General features: G+C 31.2%; 1 long non-coding RNA gene across 1 annotated transcript; it reads left to right on the forward strand.

The window, feature by feature from the left end:
• The first annotated feature begins 5,111 nt into the window (after window positions 1-5,111).
• Window positions 5,112-6,071, forward strand: LOC108468972 (uncharacterized). The gene is made up of 2 exons (XR_001869019.2): window positions 5,112-5,361; window positions 5,684-6,071. It is a non-coding gene; the product is annotated as an uncharacterized LOC108468972 (long non-coding RNA).
• The last annotated feature ends 1,187 nt before the right edge of the window (window positions 6,072-7,258 follow it).

A 7,258-nucleotide genomic window follows, 5' to 3' on the forward strand; every position in this document is an offset into this window, starting at 1 on the left:
CTTTGGGCACCAAGTTAAATTTCAGTACTGCTTTCCATCCTCAGACTGATGGACAATCAGAGGGAGTGATTCAGATCTTAGAAGATATGTTAAGGTCTTGTATACTTGAATTTGGTGGTAGTTGGGAAAGGTATCTACCTTTACCCGAATTTGTTTATAATAATAGCTACCAATCCAGCATAAAGATGGCACCATTTGAAGCTTTGTATGGAAGAAAATGTAAAACTCCATTGTATTGGTCTGAATTGTGTGAATCCAAGTTAGTTGGGGTTGATTTGATCCAAGAAATTGAAGAAAAAGTTCGAATCATCCGAGACAATTTAAAAGTTACGTCAGACCGTCAGAAATCATATGCCGATTTGAAAAGAAGAGATATAGAATTTGTAGTTGGTGATCAAGTGTTTTTAAAAGTTTCACCATGGAAGAAAGTGTTACGATTTGGGAGAAAAAGAAAACTGAGTCCAAGATTCATTGGACCATATGAGGTTGTACAAAGAATAGGTCCAGTGGCCTATCGGTTAGCTTTGCCTCTAGAACTTGAGAAAATACATAATGTGTTTCATGTGTCTATGTTGAGAAGATACAGATCAGATCCTTCACATATGATTCCTCAAATTGAAATTGAGCTTCAACCCGATATGACATATTTGAAAGAACAAGTAAAGATTTAGGCCCGAGGAGTTAAAGAAATAAGGAATAAACGAGTACCGTTAGTGAAAGTGTTGTGGCATCGACATGGTGTAGAGGAGGCAACCTGGGAAACTGAAGAGTCAATGAGATCACAGTATCCAAACCTATTCTTAGGTAGCAAATTTCGAGGGCGAAATTTCCTAAAGAGGGAGAGTTGTAACAGCTAAAATTTTAGTGGTGTCGGAGCAGTTATTCCAGATCACTAAATCCGATGAATAAGATTAGAAAATTAAATAAAAAAATATTTAGAAGTGAGTGAGATATTAGAAATATTTTTAAGAAGAACTTAAAATTTAAGGAGAAATTGTAATAAGCCAATTTTGGCCTGGGTCAGATTACAAAACCCAAACCAAATAAATAAAAAGAGTCTAAAATTAATGGTCCATTTACAAACCAAGTAACCTAAACTAAGACCAAAGCCCAAGCAGATGACCCAAACTAAAACCCAAACCAAACTAAACCAGCCCAAAGTTAAAACCCAATTACAAACCCAATAACCTAGAAACCTTAGCCCACGACAAATCAGAAAAAAAAAAAAAAAGAAGAAAAACTATAGTCCCCTAAGAGCTTAATTCTGCTTCTCTCACATCATCATCACAGACGCCCGACTTTTCACGCCACGACACTGCAGAAAAAAATTAAATGCAATGGCAGAAAGGAACACGCGGGCAATAGTAGTAAATAGCAAAACAACAAAAATTAGAAACTAAAGAGTTATAAAATTTGGCTATAAAAACCCAAACTCCAACAGACAAGATTAAATACAAAAAAGATTGAATATCCATAAATCTTCTAAAGGTGATTTTTGTTTCATGTTTTGATATTTATTTTGCTCTAAGTTTTTTTGTTTTTTATTTCATATAAGAAAATATAAAAAGAGAAGGAAAAATTACCGGAGTCCGCGTCTTCTTCGTCGGGAGCTCCCCCTCTGGCATCAAAATCGGCCCAAAGAGAGGGTGGAGAGTCCCTTTCTCTTGATATTCTCGGACTAGGAAAGCTTCGCTTTCAGATCCGTTTTAAAAAGAGCCAAAAATTTGATTTTTGCATGGCTCCGACCACCATCCACGGTGGTGCTGCGACGAATGCCGAGAAACCCATCCGCCTGACCTAGACCGGGGGAGGGGAGAGTTAGAGAGAGTTGAGTTTTTTTTTTTTAGTTCTTTTTAAGAGAATGGATTAAAATAAATTTTTCAAAAAAAATTTGGGTTTAAATAATGCCTTGAAATGGCACCGTTTCAAGTTACCCCCAAGTGCCAAAACGGTGTCATTTTGGGGAGGGGGGACCCGTGACCCAACCCGATTTGTGGGGGATCCGCGTGTTTTTAAAGACCAAATAGGCTATTTACTATTTTAATCCTTCTGTTTTTCTTGTACATTTCAATCTGATCCCATGATAGTTTGATATTTTTTAAATTTACCCGCATAATTAATTTTTTATTGCATTTGGGTCCTGTATTGAAACACTATGCACAAAGGTTGGGGAATAATTACCCAGTTAACCCCTGTTCCTTCGCGCGTGTTCTATTTTAGGCCCTGTTTCTTTTTTTCTTTTTTTTTGATGTGGCCCATAATTTTAGCCTTTTCAATTCAATCCTTAACCCTTTAACATCAAATTGTTTTATATATTTTACTTATTATTTTATATATATAAATATTTTATTTTAAACAGTTTTACATATTATTTATTTTAAATATTTTTATATGTTATTTATTTTAAACTATTTTATATATATTATCTATTTTAAATTTTATATGTTATTCAGTCATACCGTTTTATATGTTAACGATTTAAATTCTTTTTATTATTTATTGTAAACCTTTTATTATTATTTATTTTAAGATTTCATATATTACTTATATTAAATCATTATATATATATATATATATATATATATATTATTTATTATTTATTTTAAATTTATTTTTCACATATTATTTATTTTGAACTTTTTATATGTTATTTTAAATTGTTTTATAAATTATTTATTTTAAGTTGCACTATATATTATTTTATTATTTTGTATATTAATGATTTTAAATTGTTTTACACTATTTACTTTAAATTGCTTTTTATAGTATCAATTTTAAACTTGTTTTTCTATATATTATTCATTTAAAATTGTCTTATTATTTATTTTAAATTTGTTTTACATATTATTTATTTGAAATTGTTTTATATTATTGATGTCGAAACCCTTTTTCATTTTTGAAAACAATGGGATCGACTTTTAAAAACAAAACGTGGAGTCGCCACCAACTTTTTGTTTAGGTGTGATTGGATCATCTAATAAAACATTTTAAAACAATTCTGGTTCACAAAAATTTAAAAATGGGTTCGGGAGTCGGTTACGCATGAGGAAGGGTTAGCACCCTCATTACGCCCAAAAATTGGTACCAAATTGATTTGATGCTGTCCTTATATCAAAAGTTTTAAAAGAAAAGATTTTCCGAAGTATGATTTTTTTAAATGTTTGAATAGCTCAAATTAGCGGTCAAAATTCTCTCGTTTTAAAGATATGCGGTATCATACCCAACACGATTGAATATGATCTTTTATACCTTTAAGAATACGATTGAATTTTGACTTTTGAAAACTGGTACACTAAATTATAAAGGGTTATCCAAATATTTAGTTCACCGAAAAAGTCATACCCAGTATGATTGAGCACGATTTTCCGAATTCCCCAAATATTAAATATTTCTTTATTTCAGAATTTTTGAATGGCAGAAAAATTGAGAAATTTGCTCAAAAATACGTTTATTTGTTTTAGAATAGATGAAATACCTAATGTATTGTAACAAAACATATACATATATATATATATATATATATATATATATAAAAGGGTTAATGAACATAGAATAATATACACAAAGTACAATAAACCTCACTTAAGACATTTTCAACATAACGATGAATTAGTAATCATATAATACGTATATAAGTTGACAAATTTGCATAAAAACTTAGGATACATGTTTATTGAAATAGTTATTATAAAATATAAAGTTCAAATCAAATTATATGTGAAATACTTAAAACACAAACTCATTTAAAATTGATAATTCACATGATAACTTAAATAATGTATTAAATATGAAGGAATCACAATACATGATATAAAATAATATACAAAATAAATTTATGAAACATGTATATACAAGTAAAATTGGGTATAATTATTTTAAAAAAATGAAATTAATAAGGTATGAAAGAAGCGAAGTTAATATATAAGTTATATGTAAAAAAATATAATACATAAGGATAAGATGAGAGTGTATACAATAAATAAATTATATGATTTAAAATAGGGTTCTTAAAAGAAATATATTATACACATAAATAACTTTAAAAGAAGATACATGCATAGAAAAATATTTACATAAAGTTATATGAAAATAATAACACGTACCATAGTAAAAATAATTTAATATGGATTATATACATGTGAAGGCATTTTAAAATAATTGAATATGAAAATAATATGGAATAAAAATATGAATTATAAAATTAAACTAAAACTAGCATAAATTATATATATAATTAATAAAAAAACTGCAATTATATACAAATTTACTAAAAATTATATGTATAAAAATAATATTGCTTTAATAATTTATGCAAATTAAATATAAGTGCTAAACATATGCTTAATGATAACTTAAAGAATGCATAAACTATGTAGGATATTTTAAATAATAAAGATATATAATAAAATATGTGAATTGATCTAAAAGAAATTATATATAAAATACTAGTATTTAGCAATGTACATAAAATAATATATATATATATATACCAATATTTTGTTGAATTTGAATATTGTATAAAACATGTGATTTTAAATAACAAATACATATAGAATCATAAATATGTGAATAAATTAAAAAGTTAAATGTATATAATATTTTAATATTAATAATATTCACAGAGCCAGTTTTATTATAAGGTATATATAGAATAATGCACAAAACGTTACACAAAATCGTATGCAACACGTGGAAATACAATTACCCAAATTACAACAAATAAATCAACCAATAATATAAATGATACAATTAATACAAACATTCCCAAATAATATACATGTTAAGCAAAAACAAAATGAATCTAAACAAATTATTTAATTGAAATCAAAGTAGCATAAAAAATTTACAAAATAAATAAACTACTAATAATAAAATATGACTCATATATAACACGCATGAATTCACAGGGACCAAAATTGAAATTATCCCTGATCCTGAAGCATTGCTTTGAGACGTGGGTTAAAATGCAAAGCCATACAAATTTTAGGAAAAAAATTAAAAAGAAAATAAAACAAATCAAGTGCAGAGGGGAGCGAATCATAACAGGATGAAAAGGGGAAGGGCCTGCTACCTAAATAAACCATTTTAGTCGCAAAAGCTTCCCCCCTTTTTGACACGGTATCATTTCTTTAGCAGGTCATTTAACCTTCCATTTCCTAAATCTATTTTCTAAACACAGCCCCCACTTCACCAAACTTCTCAGCCCTAAAAATCAAATTGTTTGGGCATATTCCAGCAGCCACCGAGTACACCATTTCATCAGGTGATCGATGGCACTCCAGCGACAATCGATGATGCCTTTGGACCCTTCCAACTTCGATTTTCAGCGAAGAGGGCAGAGATCCATGGCTGATTTGTAAGGTAAGACTTGCCTTTTTATTCTCTTTGTTTCAGAAAACCAAATGATGAAAAATACTTGCAGGAAAATTGATAGAAATAATAGAAAAATTAAAAGAATAAAGATCACTTTTCCAGAATTTTTTTTGAAATTTTCTAGATTTGATATATGTATATTGTATGTGTATGCGTACAGTATGCGTACAGTGGGAGTGAAAAAAATAGGGATGAAATCAATGGCTTTTTATAGCCGATTTACAGCATAAATAAAAAGAAAAAATAAAATTCTATTTTCTTGCTGTCATTTGCTGGCTTTTGTTATTGTTTATGTTATTTCTTCTTGCAGGTTCCATTGTGGCGATGGTCGTACGAAAGAAGAGGCCGTTCGTGGGCATGGAGGAGGCTCGAATGCTTCGGTACTGGTTTCATGCGAGACTGCTGCGCACTTGAGCTTGGTGGCTAGGGTTCCAAAAATCTGGTTGGGGTTTGAGTTTTGGGCCATTAGGTGTTGGGCTGTTTGGGGTTAATTGGGTTAGATCTGTTATCGGGCTTAAGGGATTTACTTGGGTTGTAAGTATAAATGGACTATGGACATTTATTGGATTTTTATTTTGTGATTTTTGTTTTTTAATTTTTTTTTTGGATCTTAACGGGCCCGGACGAGATGGGCTTATTACAGCTGCCCCTCTTTGTTCATTGTCGTGTAATGAAAATAGAGCAAAGACTTCAAATAAGGCCAATTTTTCCCAGTTTTACTGAATCTTGACTATAACTTTAGGGAAATAGGACTGGTGACTCAAAACTGCTTCATTGCTAATACATGAAGATAAGATTTGTCATCTTCAATCTGTTCTGTAACTGCTTTAGGGAAATAGATCTTCAATCTTCAGTTTACTTCTTTGCTACCTTAGGAAGATAAGACTACAATCGCCGACCTGCTCTCTTGCTACCTCAGAAAGACAAGGTTAGTGGTAAAAATCTGTTCCATCGTCAATACATGGAGATAAGATTCATTATCTACGAAGATCTACTCCTTTGCAACTTCAGGGAGATAAAATCTTCAATTCTTAGTCTGCTTCCTTGCTACCTCAGGAAGGTAAAACTCATTCTTCAACCTGCTCTCTTGCTACGTCAGAGAGATAAGGCTTGGTGGTAAAATTTGCTCCATTGCCGATACATGGAGATAAGATTCACCATTTTTAATCTGCTCCGTTACTGTTTAGGGAGATAAAATATTTAATTCTCAGTCTACTTCCTTGCTATCTCTGGAAGATAAGACTCATTTTTCAACCTGCTCTCTTGCTACCTCAGAGAGATGAGGCTTAAATCTGCTCCATTTTCGGTACATGGATATAAGATTCGCCTCTTCCAACCTTCAATCTTCAGTCTGCTTCCTTGCTACCTCAAGAAGATAAGACTTTAATCTTCAACCTGCTCTTAGGGCTTAAATCTGCTCCATTACCAATACATGGAGATAAGATTCATCATCTACGAAGATCTACTCCGCTGCAACTTTAGAGAGAGAAAACCTTCAATTCTTAGTCTACTTCCTTACTATCTCAGGAGGATAAGACTCATTCTTCAACCTGCTCTCTTGCTACATCAGAGAGATAAGGCTTGGTGGTAAAATCTGCTCCATTACCGATACATGGAGATAAGATTAACCATCTTCAATATGCTCTACTGCAACTGCTTCATTGCCGATACATAGAGATAAGATTCGCCATCCTCGATCTGCTCCGCTACTGCTTAGGGAGATAAGATCTTCAATCTTCAGTCTACTCCACTGCAACCTCAGGGAGATAAGACTTGTTATGATCTGCTTTACTGCAACTGACATTTCAACCTGCTCCACTGCAACTTCAGGGAGATAAGGTTTGCAATCTTCGATCTATTCCGCTGCAACTTCAGGGATATAAGA

This window comes from Gossypium arboreum, chromosome 8 (genome assembly GCF_025698485.1).
Source record: "Gossypium arboreum isolate Shixiya-1 chromosome 8, ASM2569848v2, whole genome shotgun sequence".
In the NCBI taxonomy this organism is placed as follows: Eukaryota; Viridiplantae; Streptophyta; class Magnoliopsida; order Malvales; family Malvaceae; genus Gossypium; species Gossypium arboreum.